The sequence below is a fragment of the Pongo pygmaeus genome, chromosome 20 (genome assembly GCF_028885625.2).
Source record: "Pongo pygmaeus isolate AG05252 chromosome 20, NHGRI_mPonPyg2-v2.0_pri, whole genome shotgun sequence".
NCBI classification, from domain to species: Eukaryota; Metazoa; Chordata; class Mammalia; order Primates; family Hominidae; genus Pongo; species Pongo pygmaeus.
Window position 1 is genome coordinate 23390095 of NC_072393.2, and position 19121 is coordinate 23409215.

Genomic DNA, 19121 nt, shown 5'->3' on the forward strand with positions numbered 1-19121 from the left:
AGGCTACGCTGCTCTCCAGCCCTGTTTTGGGTCCCTGATTTCCAGCCATTGCTGCTCTGTTGGGTTTTGTTGTTGTTGTTGTTGTTTGTGGTTTGGTTTTTGTTTTTGTTTTTGCCTCTTTGTTAAACAGCAACAGAGCTCTGCCACCAGGGCCAACCACCCTCCTTTGTCCCCTCCTGCCAAGTTTCCTGTTCTGGAAAAGTCCAAATCACTGCCTTCCAGCTTGGTAGGCAATCTGCTGGGGTCCCCGAGTGAAGTGGGGAGAGGCTCCCAGCTATTTCCCAGTGACCTCTATCACATCATCGTCCCTATCCTCATTATCATTGGAGCTGAACCCCACCTCAGCAACCTCATGAGAGTGAAATGGAGGCACCTGGAATGGAAGGCGGCCACCAGCTAGGTAGCCTGCCCATGGGGACATGTAGCCTGGGTAGATAGACATGCCCCACGAAAGGTTGCTGGGCACGACAGGGGAAGGACAAGGCGTGAAGGTCCTCTGCTCAGTCAGGAGTGGCTGTGAGAATGGAAGTGGAGAGCTGGGTGGTTTCCCTGGCACAGAAGGGATGAGCATGAAGGAGGGGCCACTGGCAGTGACAGAGGTAGTGTAGAAGAGGAATGGACAGGGCCTGCTGGCATCAGAGGGTCAATAGTCGCTGGAAACACCAGGCAGGCACCTGCCAGCAAATTGGGCAGCTGGCAGTAGGAGGGGGCACTGCCCATATACAGGACGTTCTCCCCAGCTTAGGAGGTGAAGGGGTGGTGAGGTTATGATGTAAGGAGATGGGTGGCCTGGCAAACCCTCCAGAGACGGGACACCTGTGTCCATGCGGCTGCACGGGGGCTGGCAGATGGCCCTTCCTGGACCACCAGCAGGCTGACTCCTGGGCAGCAGGTGGTATGGCCAACTTCCACTTGTGGCCCCTTCAGTCCGGCACTGGGTGCCTGTGACCACAGAACTGCCAATCACCCAGAGAGAACTATGGAGGCAATGACCCCTGAGTCCAGGCTCAGCTACAAGAGCTTTCCCGGGAAAAGCAAGGCTGTCCACAGGGTGAGCCGGGGGCCAGGCAGGGTGGCATTGGTGCTTGGGGAGCTCTGATGGGATTCCTGGGCAGCAGCCACATCTGCCCACTGCTGAAGCTCACTGATGATCCCTGGGCTGTCGGGAGAGACGGGCCTGGCCAGCCCCTCAGGGTTGGGGGCTTTGGGTCATCAGGTACTGTGTCTGCCGTTGCTTGTGGACTCGAGAGAAGGTCCCTGGGAACCTGGAGACAAAATGTAGGTAACAGAGAACCAGAATGGCCCAGGGAGTAAAAGGTAGAGGAGACAATTGCATTAAAAACTTCCTGTCCTGTGGGTCCCTGAAATTCTGATAGTATGATGTCTAAACAACATCTCCCACTCAACCTTTTCCAGTCACAAATAAAAAAATTATTTGATCCCAGAAACGTCTATCCATGACAAGGCAGTCCCCAAATCTGTAAATCCTATGAGATAAGGGGTATGAAATGCTAAGAGATCATTCTTAAAACTGGTCAGAATTTTTCTGGCAATAAGAGACCGTGATCTGGGTGGGAAAGAGAGGAAGATAAAGCTAAAAAGCAGTTCCTTCTGATTTAAAAACCAAACAAAATCCATAGCTAGGAAAGACAGCTGAGACACACAGGAAATGTAAATTTTGGCCTGAATACTAGGTAATTCTATGGAATTGTTAGCTTTTTTTTTTTAAGTGTAATAATGATATTGTGGCTAGGAAAACAATATCTTTAATTTTAACAGATGCATGCTGAAGTACTTAGAGATAAAATGACATGATGTCTTTGACTTACAAATGACTCAAATAATAGAAAGGGAGGGAGAGAAAGAAGAAGCCTTATGAAAACTAATAATCATTAAATCTAGGTGCAGGTATATGGGTGCTCATGGTGCTGTTTTTCAACTTTTCTGTATGTATGAAAATTTAAAATTTCCATAATACAAAGCTAGGAACGAGAGCATTCCAGCTCTCATGTCTCAGTGCTGGGAGGATACATGAGAACCACTTCCACTGAGGGGAGCTTGGCAAGAATTCTTAACCCTGTTCATGGCCACACATACACACTTAGACCTGGCAATCCCACTTTAAGGAACATATCCTAGAGATATAACCACCTCTGTGAAAAAGTGCTGCAGTGGAGGGCGGCTGGCTGCTGGGGGTCACAGAGCAGGACATGGAGGATCTCTACCGCCCCTCCTCCGCCACCCCAGGGTACTTGGCATGGTCCCTCCTTTCCTTGTCCTGGGGAGGGGAGGCTCCTTCCTACTCCCGGCCTGTCTATACAGGGGTCCTCACAAAGGTGAAACTGTCAAACAAGTACACAGCCCAAATCCAGGTGAAACAAGTAAGTCATTGGCTTTATTCTGGGTCCTGGAAGCTCCAGTGATGGTCTGGAAAAGAGATACAACAGGGGTGGCGGCCCACAGGGCTGGTGCAGATAATGGTCTTTGGCTGCTTTGGCCCTGGGAGCCTAAAGGGCAGTGAGGAGAAGGCTTCGTAAGTGGCCTAGAGCAGGGGGAGTCAGGTCCCCGGGGAACCTCTCGCCCCCACGGGAAGGAGGAAGATGGCTAGAGAGTGCTCAGTTCCTCAGAACTGCCCCGCAGGAGGGGGCTGGTCATGGGTTACTCCTTGCCCTTCTCAGGGTACTGGGCTCTCAGGGCCACTTGGTAGCCCCCAGGGGCTCAGTCTCAGTGTCCAGCCATGGTTCCTCCAAGAGCCCCTCACCCTCCAGGTCCAGCTCCTCAAAAGAGGCGCCTGACTCCCTGTAGCCATGCTCACTGCAGGTGTCACCATCCTCTCAGCCATGGCCACTCTCCCCAGGTGACACGGTGGCAAATGAAGTCTCCCAGGTGCCAGGGCTCACCTCCAAGCTTCCAGAACTCGTGTCACTCATCATGTCAGCTCCTATGGCCAGGAAAATGGAGCCCAGGTTAGCCAGGTCCACTCCGCCTTCTCCTCCAGGAAGAGGCAGCTCAGCACACACAGCACAGTCATGAAGAATGCAGCCACCCAGTCCCAGGGCACTCACTGCAGCTGCCTTCTGCCCTGATGGGGCAGTGGGAAAAAGGCAGAGGGAGGGCCAGGCACGGTGGTTCACGCCTGTAATCCCAGCACTTTGGGAGGCCAAGACGGGTGGATCATTTGAGGTCAGGAGTTTGAGACCAGCCTGGTCAGCACGGTGAACCCCTGTCTCTACTAAAAATACAAAAAAAAAGTGCTAAGCGTGGTGGCACACGCCTGTAATCCCAGCCACTCGGGAGGCTGAGGCATGAGAATTGCTTGAACCCAGGAGGCAGAGGTTGCAGTGAGCTGAGATCGTGCACTGCACTCCAGCCTTGGTGACAGAGTGACACTCTACCTCAAAAAAAATAAAAGAAAAAATAAAAAGATGGGGAGGGAGCAAGCGGCTGTGCCCTCCTCCCATGCTGAACTAGCTCAGCTCCCTGCACCTCCACAAAGCCTGCTGCTCTTCCCCCACTCCTATTAAGGGCCACTCAGCCCTGCCGTGAGGAGCTGAGGGAGAACAGAGAGACACCCCTATGTTCCACCACCCCCATTTCAAACTTGGAGAGAGTTGAGTCCAGGGCCAGCTACAGAACATCACCCACAGGGCATGAGGACTGCAGAGTGGAGTGGGAGGCCCCTCTCCATGCTCCCTAGGCAGAGTGCCCCTGCCCTGGCCCAAACCAAGTCCCCGCTTGAGGAGGGACTAAAGCACAAGCAGGATGGAGAAGTCCCCAGAAACACTCAACCCACTGCACAGAGGTGGGGGCTGGGATGAACACATTCAGGGCTTTCTACTCCTGTGCTTTGGTCGACCCTGAGAAATCCTTATCCACCCCACCCCCATCGACTGGTGCTTCCTGAGGCACAAGACAGCAAAGGGGACCAGGAGAGCACTCTGCTGGTGGCTGGGGAGCCCCAAACCAGTGCTGAGCTGGGCTGATGGCCTAAACCCCTTCTAACCTGCTCCTTCCATCGGCAATTCATCCTCCAGGCAAGTAGCTCTTCATCTGCCTTGTCCAGGAGCAACCCCTGAGTCCATCTCCCTAGATCAGAGGCACTGAATGCAGTGGGGCTGGCAAGGAGGAAGCCAGGGATCAGACCCGCTGTGTGCAGGAATCCAGATCAGGAGACAGTGGCTATGCCTCCCTTCCTGTGTGAGGGGGAGAGGGGCAGCTGTGGAACATTACAGAAAGTGTCTCCATAGCTGGGTGCAGTGGCTTATGCCTGTAATCCCAGCACTTTGGGAGGCCGAGGGGGGCAGATCATGAGGTCAAGAGATTGAGACCATCCTGGCTAACACGGTAAAACCCTGTGTCTACTAGAAATACAAAAAATTAGCTGGGCATGGTGGCTCTACAGGGCATGGTGGTGGGCACCTGTAGTCCCAGCTACTCAGGAGGCTGAGGCAGGAGAAAGGCTTCAAACTGAGAGGCAAATGTTGCAGTGAGCCAATATCGTGCCACTGCGCTCCAGCCTGGGAGACAGAGTGTGACTTGCTCTCAAAAAGAAAAGAAAAGAAAATGTCTCCATGTCAATGGAGCCCAAGTCAGGTGCAGCTGGGGTCTGCTTGTCACCTGGACTCAGCCTGGGGCTTTCCTTGAGCCTCAGCTGGGGCCTAGGTTGGGGGTGGGAGAATTTGGGGGTGGGGGAATTTGGGATCTTTCCCTACCCCCTCCACCCACTCAGCCTCCAGAATACGCCCTCTGGATGCTACTGGCAGATGCAAGGTGAGTCCTGGAAGCCCAGGTTGCTGGCCCAGGGCCCTCCTCTTGCTGAGGCTCCAGGTGTGGCCCTCAGGGCAGAGGCCTGTGAGTGAGGTGGAGGGGAGCTGGGGGAGCTTTGAGTTCGGGTAGTTACCTCTGCAGGGGGCAGAATCCTAGGCTCTCACTGCTCCTTAAATGATCATCAGTGCCCTGGGCACTGCAGGCCTGAAAACAGCAGAGGAGACGGCTCGTTTCTCCACGGCCCTATTAAACTGGATGTTCTGTCTGCCCATCCACCCAGTGGCTCTCCTGGGACCCCGGGTACAGGAATACACCTGCTTCCCAGCATGCCACTTCCTACCAGCCAGCTCCTAGGCTAGGAGTGTTCAGAGGAAAGAGCCTAGAGATGCCTCCTTCAGGCCAGGACTCAGCCTGCTGAGATGAGGACAGCCCCTGGGGACATATGTACACTTCAAGCAAAGGAAGCATAGCCAGGCGTGGCAGCTCATGCCTGTAATCTCAGCACTCTGGGAGGCTGAGGGAGGAGGACTGCCTGAGCTAATGAGTTCCGGACCATCCTGGGCAACATGGTGAAATCCCATATCTACAAAAAATAGAAAAATTAGCCAAGTGTGGTGGTGCACACCTGTAGTCCCAGCTACTCAGGGGGCTGAGGTGGGAGGATGGCTTAAGCTTGGGAGGCGAAGGTTGCAGTGAGTGGAGATGTCGCCACTGCACCACTCTAGCCTGGGCAAAAGAGCCAGACCTTGCCTAAAAAGAAAAAAAAAAAGGGAGGGGGTGGTGGAGTCCAAGGCAGGGAAGTGGCATCGCTATAGTCCACTAGGATCTACACAAAAGTAGACAAAGTCCTGTGCCTGCGTCCCTGGGGAGAAGACACCAGGCAAGGCAGGGCCCCACCTCAATCTCTATGGCCACTGGGGCAGGGGATGAAAAGCTACCACCTTCACCCCAGTCCCTCCCTCTCTCCCCCTCTCCCCACAGCCAGGGCAAGAAGATCAAATTTTCACCTCCTTTCTGGAGCTCAATCATACATTCATGTCATAACAGGCACAAGGCAGCTAATCATCCCCTTTTACCTCCAGCCCAAGCTGGGGCCACACAGGGAGGCGGGCAGGGACAGGCCAAGCCTTGGGCAGTCAGGCACCCTCCACGCACCCACCACCACCTGCTGTGTCAGGGGCAGGCACCTGGTGGGCAAACACCCAGAGTCCTCCTGGAGTGTCAGGACGGGCCCTGTCAGAGGTGGGCAGACCCCTTGACACCCACATCAGGGCGTGGGTGGGTGAACTGGAGGGCAGGAAAACAGCCTGAGGAGTTGGTGAGTGTGAAGCTGCGGCTGCAGCCCACTGTGGTGGGTAACAAGTGGTCCTTCCCTGCCCCTGGCAGGCGGTGTTTGGGACGGAAGGAAGCTGGGGGGCCGGGCCAAGGAGGGGGAGGCAGGCAGCAGAGGCAGGTCACAGGAAAGGGAAGGTGCTCGGTCTTCCTCCCCTGGAGGCTGCCTCAACCTGCGGACCTTGTGCCACGTCCTGTGCCCACTGCAGGGGCACTAAAGAGTGTCTGCTGGGCACTGCCAGGCAGACAGGAGCTATACCCCATGGAGGTCATTAAGGGGCAGATACAGTTAACTGTGTTGGACACAGGCCCTTCGGGAGTAGAGGCTGCTCCCAGTACCCTCCTGCCCAGCCTGGTTGACACATCTCTCCCTAGGGTGACCTTGGCCGTTGAAGACTAGATGGGCAGCATCTGCTAAAGGAGGGGAGGAGGGACAGCTCCTCTCCCGACAGCCCTGCATCATGCCTAGAAGTCACAGACTCCACCAGATTGGCCAAGAATAAGGTTCCCTGAGACCCTCTGGGATGGAACTAGCAGACCCCCTGGTGCCTGGGACAGCCTGGGGTCACAGAGATCCTGGCAGAGAGGGGAGCAGGCAAGCAGCCTTCCAGCCTGGACCTGGGGCACTGCACTGCCAGCAGGAGTGAGGAGTGGCCCTGGTGGAAGGCACAGGGGATGTTCTCCTGTTTCTCCTCTGCAAGCTCCCTGGTTGTTCCCTGGCAGGGAGAAAGCAGCTGGCTCTGGGCAGGGCCCCGTATTGAGTGACAGGAGAACACTCTGCTCCCATCCTTCCCTTCCAGATCCAGTGCCAATCTGACTTCCTGCTAAGCCTCACACAAGGGACCCCTTTCCTAAGCAGCCTCGGCCCCCTCCCATGAGCATCTATCTGTCTGTGATCTTTGTTTCCAAGAGTCCTCCTGCTGCCTCTAAAGCGAATCCGGGAAGGGTCCTTGTACCTGTGTTGCCAGGAGGTAATGTGTGTGAATCCACATCTATGTAGATCCACATGTGTGGGTCCTCGGGTAGGTGAGTCTCCTTCCTCCCTCTTCCAAGCATAGCCTGACACCCACAGTGCCAACTCAGAGAGGGAAGAGCCTCCTCAACCAAGCCCCTGGAGTCCAGAAGACAGGAGCTCCAGGAGGGCCCCACCCTCACACCCTGCCTTCTGTACGTGTGCCACCCACCTGGGCCTCCCTGGCCTCCAAAAGCCCCCACCATGTCTGCTCTGTCTCATCCATCTCAGGCACCTGGATGTCTCCCAGCCGTGCCAGCGGCACATGAAATGGATCTGGTCTTGCTGGTAGATTTCCTGCCAGGGACAGGGAAGGACCACTTGGCACCTACCACAGCTGACACACAGCTTCTGCTCCTAGTCAGAGTAGCAGAATTTAGAATGAGCCCTCCAGGGCCCCCGACTCCCTCGTCCCCTGGGAGGCCCAGGAACTGTCCCTATTCTGTCCCAAGGGCTGGCTCTGCCTCTCAGTTTCTTCCACATTCCACAGCCCTGCTGAGTGCGGCACCAATAGAGCACCCTAACAGCAGGGCCCCAGTCTCCAGACAGCACTAGTCTGAGGACCCAGGATGACACCCTAGGGCAGGTGGGCAAAGCGCCCAGGAGCCTGGCACTGCTGTCCTATGTGTAAATCTGAGAGTAAAAGGCTGTTCCAGCAGCCACTGGTCTAACTGAGCCATGAAGCTTGGCACCCCTGGACCACCCCACGATAGGGAGACCATGTGCCCAAGCCAAAGTCCGCTGCCAGACTTTCCATCCCAGGACCCCCGGCCCTGACCGTCTCTCCACCCTGGACAATGCTGACTGACCCACAGGTATCAGAAAGCCCGTAGCCCCAATCCTTAAGCTGACATTGTGCTTTCATTCCTGGGGGAGGGGAGGGAGGAGAGGGGAAGCCAGAGAGGCTAAGGAGCAGGTTCCAGTGCCCAGGCCGATGAAGGGGAGAGGCCTGAGCTCCTGTGGGTCCCCCCACACCTCCACACCCAAGGGTATTTCCCTAAGGAGAGCCGGGAAAGCCAAGCCCTGCTGTGATGGAAGGATTGCCTTCTGGCTTCGGGTTATCTGGGGAGAAAAAGTCACTGTTACTCTCAGCTAACTCCTGTTATCCTTGTACAGAATATGGCTATGGTCTCTGGCTCTTCATCCCCATCTCCCAGATATTCAAGGGTCTTGCTCTGAAGCACAGCCTGGATACTGTGGCTCATCTGCTCAGACGCCCTCAGTTTCTCCCTAGTGCCTGAGGGACCCAGCCTCACCTCTCAGGCCCAAGCTCTGCTCCTTCCCTGCACTCCAGCCTCACTGGATACACACGCCATGATGGCCACCAAGCCAGCAGCTTTGCCTGATCTGCCTTCTGTGCGTGGCAAGCCATCCAGGTGCCGAGGCAAGAGACCAAGGGCACGAGCTGTTCCAGTATAATAAAATATATAAAACAACAAGAGGTATACTAGATCTAGATCATAGACATGATTATACATGAATATCATTAATCATTAGTTTGTAGCAATTACTCTTTATTCCAATATTATAATAATCCTCGCTCTATAATCATAACCTAGGAAAAACCAGGCCATACAGAGATAGGAGCGGAAGGGACATACTGAGAAGTGACCAGAAGACAAGAGTGTGAGCCTTCTGTTATGCCCAGAGAGGGCCACCAGAGGGCTCCTTGGTCTGGCGGTAACACCAGCGTCTGGGAAGACGCCCATTGCCAAGCGGACCGTGGTCTAGCGGTAGTGTCAGTGTCAAGGAAAAACACCTGCTACTTAGCAGACTGGGAAATCCCCCTTTCCCCGGGGGATTTTAGAGAAGACTCTACTCCTCCACCTCTTGTGGAGGTCCTGACATCAGTCAGGCCCACCGGCAGTTATCCGGAGGCCTAACCGTCTCCTTGTGATGCTGTGCTTCAGTGGTCACGCTCCTAGTCCACCTTCATGTTCCATCCTGTACACCTGGCTCTGCCTTTTAGATAACAGTAGCAAAATTAGTGAAAGTACTAAAAGTCTCTGATATGCAGAAATAATGGTGTAAGCCATCTCTCTCTCTCTCCCTCTCTCTCTCTCTGCCTCGGCTGCCAGGCAGGGAAGGGCCCCCTGTCCAGTGGACACGTGACCCACGTGACCTTACCTATCATTGGAGATGACTCACACTCTTTACCCTGCCCCTTTTGCTTTGTATCCAATAAATAACAGCGCAGCCAGACATTCGGGGCCACTACCAGTCTCCGTGTCTTGGGGGTAGTGGTCCCCCGGTCCCAGCTGTCTTTTATCTCTTTGTCTTGTGTCTTTATTTCTACAATCTCTTGTCTCTGCACACAGGGAGAAAAACCCACTGACCCTGTGGGGCTGGTCCCTACAGCCTTCTACCTGGGACACTGCCCTTCCTATAGGTGTAGCCCAAATGCCCCCACCCAGCAAGGGCTGTTCTGCCTCTCCCAGGGAATCCATCTCTCCCCTCCCCACCCCCAGGTATGGGGAGGCTCCATGGCTGGAGGAGACGGGAAGGAAAGAGTGCTGGAGGATGGTCGCTCAGCTCCAGATCCCAATGCTGCCAAAAGTGCTCTCCTCCCTGTGCAGAGCAGGTCACATAGCAGGGGCAGCCCCAGCAGGTGACCAGCCCTTGCGATCCACAGAGGGAAGCCTGGGAATGCAGCCACCTCTGCTTCATTGAGGGTGTGGACATGAGGCACATAAGGTACCTGCAGCAACTGCTTCCTGTGCCCCAGCAGGTGCCAAGGCCTCCCTAAGGAGTGCCTGCTGGGCAGGTGGGCACACAGGCTCTCCCTCTGCTCTGCCTCTGGCCCAGGAGTCTCCTAGACCTGAAGCCTCAGCCCCCAACGCTGACTATCAGGGTTGGAGAAAGAAGATCAAGGGGGTGTTGGGCCACAGTGCGGCCATCCCAGGCCCACCCGGCGCACCATCCTGAGCATATCCCAAATTGGTGACAAATCCTCAGCCTCTTGGATCCAGCCCCACTTATGTACAGGACAGAGTGGCAAAAGGCAGGTAGCCAGCCAGGCGCAGCGGCTCAAGCCTGTAATCCAAGCACTTTGGGAGGCTGAGGTGGGTGGATCACAAGGTTAGGGGTTCAAGACCAGCCTGGCCAATACGGTGAAACCCCGTCTCTACTAAAAATATAAAAATTAGCCAGGCGTGGTGGTGCATGCCTGTAGTCCCAGCTACTCAGGAAGCTGAAGCAGAAGAATCGCTTGAACGCAGGACGTGGAGGTTGCAGTGAGCCGAGATCATACCACTGCACTCCAGCGTGGTGACAGAGCGAGACTCTGTCTCAAAAAAATAAAAAATAAAATAAAATAAAGTAAAATAAAAAAGGCAGGTAGCCATCAGAAGGATCCTCAGCCTAGGGGATCCAGTCTGGCCTCAGCCACTCCTCCATCCCTTGACCTTGGGGCACCCTCCTTCTTTAGGCCTCAGTCTCCCCCAGTAAAATGATGGGGATGCTGGCTTGGATGAGGACTCTGTGATGTGTCCTTGCTTGTCCCTCCATGCACAGAACAATGACACATACAAGAGACCTCAGTAAACAGTGACTGAATGACTGACTGAGCTGGGATGCCAAGAGGGCCTCCCTTGTTACGATTAAAGTCTGGAAGCTCCCACAGTAGCTCGGCAAAGGTGACAGGCAGGAAGAGGGAAATGACCGAAGATTTCACATTCCTGTCGGGCTCCCTCACCTGCCTGTCCCCTGCCACGGCCCACTGGTATTTTGGCCCTGGCGTGGACTCAGACTAACCAAGATCTCCCTTAGGGTCCCTGAGGCAGGCTAAGAGGAAACACACAACGGGGTTCTGCACCCACTGGGCAGAGCACAGGCTGTGACCAGGCTGCCTCGAGCATCCTCCAGCCCACAGCTCAACAGTCTGCCCACTTCCACAGGCACCCTGCTGGGGCCCACAGGCCTTAGTTCCCAGCTGGCTGCCCCTTGGTACTGCCACACCATCATCAGCCACTCAGGAGTCCAGTCACCACCAACCCAGGACATCTCCAAGCTGTAGCTCCCCAGGGTCCCTCCAGGTCCCCCTTCAATCGTCATGCTCCCCTCAAAACAATGGCCTCTCCTGGGAGCCCCTGCCCAACCTGCCCAAGGGCTGGGCCCTGGTTCCTCCAGCCCCCCTCACACCGCAGATATCGCAGCATCCTCAGGATCGGGAACACACACGCAGCTGGCGGGACCAGAGGTGGCCTTTGCCCCGTGTTGCCCCCCTCTCAGGACAGAGGTTTGCAAACCAGTGGAGCCCCTGAAGCCCCCTTCCAAACAAACGCTCAAGGCACCTGGTTTGTAAAACCCACAGGCAGAACTACTCCAGGTGAAGCAAGGAAGGGTCTGAGTGCAGCACCCCACCCCCCGCTCCCCCCAACAGGCTGACAGCCGCAGGGCACCCAGCACAGCCAGAGCATCTGAGAACCATGGTCTGGGGTCCCTGCCTGACTTCTTTACTGCCTTATTTTTGCTTCCTTCCTTCCTTCCTTCATTTTTAAAAACTGTTTTCACTTTTATTTTTTTTGAGACAGGGTTTCACTCCTCTTCCCCAGGCTGGAGTGCAGTGGCATGATCTCGGCTCACTGCAACCTCTGCCTGCTGGGCAAGCAATTTTCCTGCCTCAGCTTCCCCAGTAGCTGAGACCCCAGGTGCATGCCCCCACACCCAGCTAACTTTTTTTGTATTTTTTTCTGTAGAGACAGGGTTTCACCATGTTGCCCAGGCTGGTGTCAAACTCCTGAGGTAGAGTGATCCACCTACCTTGGCTTACCAAAGAGCTGGGATTACAGGTGTGAGCCACCGTGCCCTTCATTGATTTTATTTTTGAGACAGGGTCTCACTCTGTCACTCAGGCTAGAGTGCAGTGGCATGATCATAGCTCACTGCTGCCTTGACTTCCCAGGCTCAAGCGATCGTCCCACCTCAGCCTCCTGAGTATCTGGGACTACAGGTGTCCAGCTAATTTTTTTTGTTTGTTTTTTAGAGGCGGGGTGTCACTTACATTGCCCAGGCTGGTCTCAAACTTCTGGGCTCAAGTGATCCTCCTGCCTCAGCCTCCCAAATTGTTGGGGTAACAGGCATGAGACGCCACACCTGGCCTTTAAATGTTTTGTAAGAAAGCCCCAGTCAACCCAGCTATCCCAGAACTTGGGCACCAAGGTTCCCCTCACTGGCTCAATACACCCACTCAGCAACTCGTTGCCACACAGTCTTCTCCAGTTCAGTGGAGGATGGGCTGATGTCTGACCTCCAGGGCCTGCCCGCCCGCCTCAGCCAATCAGTCACCACATGGACAAGGCCCTGTATCACCCTCAACTTGGAAGAGGAGGCTCAAAATGTTTTACAAAGACCCTCCTCTGAAATCTCCCTGAAATCCAAGACCATGGGAAGGGCACTTACGAAAAAGATTCTGGCCAGGGCTGGCAGGGAAGTTAGGCAGGGGGGCTTGGCTGGGCCAGTCTAACTCTCTTAATGACCTTCCCCACCAAGCGCTACACACAGATATGAGCAAACTGTGCTAGTGACCTACACACACAATCCCACACGTGGGATTCCCAGGCCCATCCATAAGCCCTGGTCTGCTCCATGTGTCTGAAGCCTTCCCTGGACACTCATTTAGATTGTGGTGGGGCTGCTGCAGTGGCTTATGCCTGTAATCCCAGCACTTTGGGAGGCCGAGGTGAGCGGATCACTTGAGGCTAGGAGTTTGAGACTATCCTGGCCAACATAGTGGAACCTCACCTCTACTAAAAACACTAAAATTAGCCGGGTGTGGTTGCACATGCCTGTATTCCCAACTACTCAGGAGGCTGAGGCATTAGAATCCATTGAACCCAGGAGGCTGAGGTTGCAGTGAGCCAAGATGACGCCACTGCATTCCAGCCTGGGTAACAGAGCGTGACTCTGTCCCAATAAAAAAGCCTGTGGTGAATTTGGGGGTCTCTGCCCATTGCTCTGGGCTCCCATCTGAGCCCCAAACCTCCTCTGCAGGTTTGCAATTTCAAGCAAGCTCTGTCCGTGCTGCAGCTGCCAGAAGACACCCTTTCCTGGGACTCAAGGAGGGGTTTCCTCCTGTCCTAGAGGACACCTCCCTGGACTCCAGTGGCGCAGCCTGACAAAGCTGAGGCATCTTCCATATGGAGTGATGGTCAAACAGTACCCACGGGTTCCTGGGGACTCAGAATTCAGCTTGGGGGCCCTTAGCGGTTTCTATGGAGAAAAGCACAGTTCCAGTCCCTATAGCAATTTGCCAGGCTGTCAAGCTGGGGAAGGCTGGCCAGAGAGGCAGAGGCTGCCAATCAAGCCACAAAAGCTGTGGTCAGCCATCCCTTCCAGAATCCCAAGGGTCCTGACAAATCCTTCTCCTTGGGCCTCTTGCAGTGAACCCCCGCTCCCTCTGTCCCATGAGACCAATCCTGTCCCAGGCTCAGGCACATTTACAACTACCAGGATAGCAGCTGCTCTCCACCTCCCAAACCCAAAGCTAAGATCCCTTCACCCTGCCCCTCAGCCAGCCTCTGAGGAGGCAGGTGAGCCTGCCAAGTCCTCCCCCGAGAACTCCTGGCAGCAGGGCTCCTGTCCTCCCTCAACCCTCCTGAAACAGAAAGCTGATGGCTGCTGTCATTCCATTTGAAGAAACTTCACAGCAGTCCCAGATCCAGAGAGAAGAGGAAGAGTGTATGCATGGGCACACACACACAGTTAAAGGCAGCTAGCTGTGCGAGCTGTGAGAGTCAGAAGCACCCGGTCTCATTGGTAATCTCCTCTCTGCCCCCAGGGCGGTGGAGATGGCAGCAGGGATGGGAGGGAGCCTTATACTTTCTCCTTGCTGTCTCCTGGGCTGAGAGAGGCACACAGCTGCCTCTGTCCACTGGCAGGCTGTGGCCAGCACACAGAGCTAGCCCCTTCCTCATCTCTCCCCTGGATTTGTTCCCCAAGATGCAAGGTCAGGCGACATACAGGGACAGAGGAAACCCCCCAACTTACCACCAAAACAAGCCCGGGACTCTGGGCCATGCCTCCTCAGTGGGCAGCCCGGCCTCTCTCCCTTTGCTGGTGACCACGCCCACATGAGCATGACTCACAGTTGTCTCTGGGAGAAGCCCCTTGCTCTCCACCGAATCCCTGGCTTCCATGTCCCAACCCCCACTGCAGGAGAGTTGAGTCCAGAGCAGAGCTGATGGGCAACTTGCAAAGCTGTCGGAGCTGGGAAATTTGGACAAAGGTGTCTAAAAATAAACCCCTGGACTGGGCGTGGTGGCTCACACCTGTAATCCTAGCACTTTGGGAGGCTGAGGTGGGTGGATCACGAGGTCAAGAGATCGAGACCATCCTGGACAACATGGTGAAACCCCATCTCTACTAAAAAAAACACAAAAAAATTAGCTGGGCATGGTGGCGCACTCCTGAAGTCCCAGCTACTCAGGAGGCTGAGGCAGGAGAATCACTTGAACCTGGGAGGTGGAGGCTGCAGTGAGCCAAGATCGTGCCACTGCACTCCAGCCTGGTGACAGAGCGAGACTCTGTCTCAAAAAACAACAAAAACAAAAAACAAACAAAGGAAAACCCTAAAGCCAGGAAAATGCTCTGGTGGCTGAGTCACTCGCCACCACACCACAGGACACGTGCCCTGTTCTAAGGCCTGGAACCCAAGAAGTCTCCTCCAGGGAGCTGTCTCTCCAGATGGGCCCTTAAGGTTGAGGATGGCACAGACGGGACGGGAGACGCCTTCCTGGAGTGAAATGGGGAGGACTCCCCAGAGGTGACCTGCTAAGCAGGCCTCGGGCACTGGTATCTTCCTTCCTGCCATCACCGCCAGTGACATGCCCCCCACCTCCAGTCCAACCGCAGCCAATCCAGCACATCCTGCCCAGCACCCATTCCGGCCACCACCCTCCAGCTCATCAAGGAAACTCCCTCTATCCCCCCTGTGCCCTGCCCTCCCCACACAACAGCCCTCCCCTTTCCAGGTCTGCTCACTCCCGATTCTTCAATCCTGTCCTTGACCACTAAGGCCGCAGCTGGTGTCCCAGGGCCTCATGGATTCACTCCTCAGCCTTGACCGAAGAATCCAGGAGCCATCTGAGCTCCCATTTCCATCCGTACCGCCCTGTCCCTTTTCCTAGCCTGCTCTGGTTAATGAAGTTGCAAGGATGCTCCAAGTGTTCCAAGCTCCCACTCCCACAGACTCTCCTGTCCTGTTCCCTGACCCCAGCCACACTGAGCATGCCCTCTGCCCAGCCCTTGCTGCCCCAGGCTGTCCATGGCCTACCTGGCCCCACCGAGGCAGGGGGCACAGGGCAGCCTCCCTGGTCAAATACTGCCAGCAGGCTGATGTCCCCAAACATATCCACCAGCCCAGCCCTTTCTGAACTCCAGACCACACATATGATTGCCCACTCCACACCCCCAACTTGGATGTCTCTCAGGCAGCTCCCCTGACATATAGCCCAAGAACCTGGCTTCCCCCCAAAACCAGGGCCTCCCTCAGTTCCCCACACATCAGTGAAAAGCATCACTACATGCTTGCCTACCTGCCCAGGCCAGAGAGAAGTGGAGCCCACTGTGACTCCCTCACTGCCTCTCCCCACAACAGCCAATCCACCCGAAGTCCGTGAGTTCTATTCCAAAAGTGCCTGTAAATCTCCGCCCTTGTCTGCGTCTCTACAGCCACCGGGCCTGCCCAAGCTGCTGCCACTCACGCAGGGATTCATGACAGCCTCCTAAGCACCTCTACCTCACCCCAGTTCTGTGGTCCAGCCTCTTCCTGCCTGGGAATGGGACGGCCCACCTTGCACACACGCGGCTCCAACTGTGTTATTTTCCTGGTTGGAAAACTGCAGTGACTTCCTGCTGCATTTACACCAAAGCTCTGCCTAGAATGTTCTTACCTCTTCTCCAAAGGCTCCTCTAGGACTCTGCCTTGAGGTGATCTCCCCTGAGAGGTTGTCCCTGACCATTCTGTTCAAGTCGGTTCCCTGACTTTTCTCACCCTCTCCTTCTCTAGCACATGTCCCATTTTTGTCTTACATTGATTACCTGTCTTCACCACCTCACTGTAAATGCCTGTTTCATGCACCAAACTTTCATTCACATTGTGCCCATTATAGCACCTGGCACACAGAAAATAAACAAGTTAAATGAATGAATCAACTGTCACTTCCAAGCCCAAATAGGTCACTTGCCTGGTTTCCAGGTTTAGAAAACATTTAGAGGAGGAGGGATGCGTAAAAGGGCAAGTTTTAAAAAAATCTCTGTAGACACAGAGACCTCTGTCAGACAACCTGGTGGCTGGTTCTCCTTCCTCCAGGAAGGTTGTGCTGCCAGCATGGCCAGTGACCAGGTTAGGAAGCAAATGAGAAGGGCCTGCCATTGCTGCCCCAGCCCTGGGCTCAGGGAGCAGGTGCATAGCAGAGGCAGGGCCAAGGGCAACTCATGATTATCTGGGGCCTGCCCAGCCACGGGGAGCCTCAGGTCCTTGCTTTGCAGGCCTCTAGCAGTGGGAGAGAAAAGTGGACTGTCCTTCCATCTGAACCAGGAGTGTGAGATTAGCACTAAGGATGTCTTTGGTCAAAGCCAGAGTCAAACCAACAAGACCAGGTTCATGAACAAGCTCTCCACGCTCTTGGGAGATGCTCTGGCTCCCACAAGGTCTTTTGGGCATCTGAAAGAGATGCCAACAACCTCAGCCCATCTTCCTGGCTCCACAGGTACCTGTTCCATGAGGGCCCCAGAGTGCTGCTCTTCCTAAACCACCTCTTCTCCCACTCTGGGCAATCCTACTCAGCTCCACCCAAGGGACCTGGCTGTCCCCAACACACACACTCCAGGCCTGTGCCTCACCTTGATGTAGGTGTCCAAGGCAGAATGGACATGGCGGGCAGCCACCCAGATGGACAGCATGGTGGTGTAGGGGAAGGTGGCTGTCACCAGGTGGCTGGTTGCCTGGAAGGAGAACCCCTTGAAGTCAAATTTCTGGTAGATGTGGATGAGCTCAGGGGAGGGAGATTCCTCACCTTCACTCAGGAGGCTGCCCACGACACAATGGCACTTGTCAAGAGGAACCGGGGAAAGGAAAGCATGTGCATGAGAGCTGATCAAAGGAAGGAGGCCCTGAGACCTCCTTCCTCCTGGGTCTGTGCCAGATTAGGCCTGAAAGAACCATCAGCTCTGACAAGCCATGCAGACCCGGATACCAGGACACAGCTGGCCGTTTTCCTATTGGAACCCACCTGTGCCCCCACCCGTGGCATCCTACTGCAGGACTCTCGGCCATTCCTTTATTTATTCCTTCCACAAGCATGCCACACCCTCTGGAGAACCAGGGATTCTAGTGAGGTGTTAGAATCGTTCTTTGCCCTCCAGGAGGCCAGGAGTAGGAAGGACAGAGAGGACCTGTGAACCATCACCCTCCACATGTCCACCGACAGCACCACTGAGGAGGCGCTTCCATCCCCCGATGAGACCTTCTGTCAGCCCCACTCCCCATGGCAGGACTGCAGGGTGACTGATCCTGCAGCCTGGGCCCAGCACATCCCTATTAGCTCATGTTCCTCCTATCTCCTGGAGAAGAGCAGGCTTCACGGGCAGAGAAATTATGGCAGGAAAGGGAGCAAAATGGAGGAGTGGGAATAAAGAGCTCAGAACCGTGCAAGGTGCTGCCAGAGGAAAGCAGGAACATATGTGTGTGTTTACACACGTGCTTGCAGGGTCAGGACCTGGCAAGTGGCTGTGGAGGGGCTGCAGGAGGCACCTGTCAGGACATGGGATAGGGATCGCTGACCTCAGGGCTGCTGATGAATTTCTGTGAAGACATCATCCTCCCCATCCCTCAGGGAGATCAGTGACCATCCAGAGTCTCTAGACTTCTCCAAACCACGACCCACCCAGGAAACTATCCACTTCCTAAGTCCCTTCCTGGCTAAAAGCTGAGACTGCTGGCTCCCTCCAAGTCTCTAGGCTGCTAGTATCTGCACTTCCCACTCTGCTCCCTCCCGACCTAACTTCACTCCTCTGGCTCCCAGAAACCCCAGCCAGGCAGGGCTCCTGTGTGAACCTCCAGCACTTCTTAGGATGGACCCAAGGCCGCAAGGCCCAGCACTCACTTCTCCTCCTGGCATCAAGGACCCACTTTGTCTCACCTGCTACCTGTTTCCCATGTCAGCTTTCCAGGTGCCCGTCTGTTCCAGCCTTCCGGCTGGGCCCTCAGGGGATATAATCCTGAATCCAGGAGATTCAGCACAGACCTCGTACCCTCAATCCTGGGTTTCGCTCACTTTAAAGGCTTGTTTCTCCCCTATCAAGGGCCTACTGACCCCTAAGTTTATTAAGTTTTTCTTTTTAAAAAAATTTTTTTTGCCAGAAGTTCATGTTCACAGGGATGAGCCCTAGGTTTAAACTGGCTACTCCCTCCACCTCCACTTACTCCCTTCCCCAGCCCCCCTGCTCAGTAGTGTGACATCATCATTCCCTGTTCTCACCTCTGCCCTCCCATTATGGTCCTTTCCACACCCTCTCCGAGATCCCCTGGGGATTCTCAGCACTCAGCCTCCTCTATTCTGGCCAACCCAGCCCTTCCTTTTAGTCACAGTTTGCCTTGGACGTGGTCACCTACTCCAGGATCTTGCCTGAGCAGACCCCAATGGTCACCCTCAGCTGTCTGCAGCTCTGGACCCCTTGCTGCCCCCTTGAATCCTATGGCATCCAAACCTGGCTCAGAGCTTTCATGGTTGTCGGAAGTGGTGAAAAGTTCACATGCTTTCCAAGGGACTCTTTTCCCGGAAAGCCCCTGGAGCTTAGCTGGCTCATCCTGGAAGCCAGCTCTGGCCACTAGGAGCAGGGCCATGAGCTCAGCCTGGAGGGAGCCTGTGGGGCACCTGCACTCTGGAGGGAGGGACAGAACAGGCCACCAGGCACAGGCAGCTGAAGTAGACAGGGGGATGGGACTCAAGTTGCCTGGGCTGGATAGAAGGCACGGAACAGGCTACCAGGCACAGGCAGGTGAGGGAGG

General features: G+C 55.1%; 1 pseudogene; it reads right to left on the reverse strand.

The window, feature by feature from the left end:
- Nucleotides 1–2658: 2658 nt before the first annotated feature.
- Nucleotides 2659–18956, reverse strand: LOC134738801 (testis-expressed protein 264-like; annotated as a pseudogene).
- Between the last annotated feature and the right edge of the window lie 165 nt (nt 18957–19121).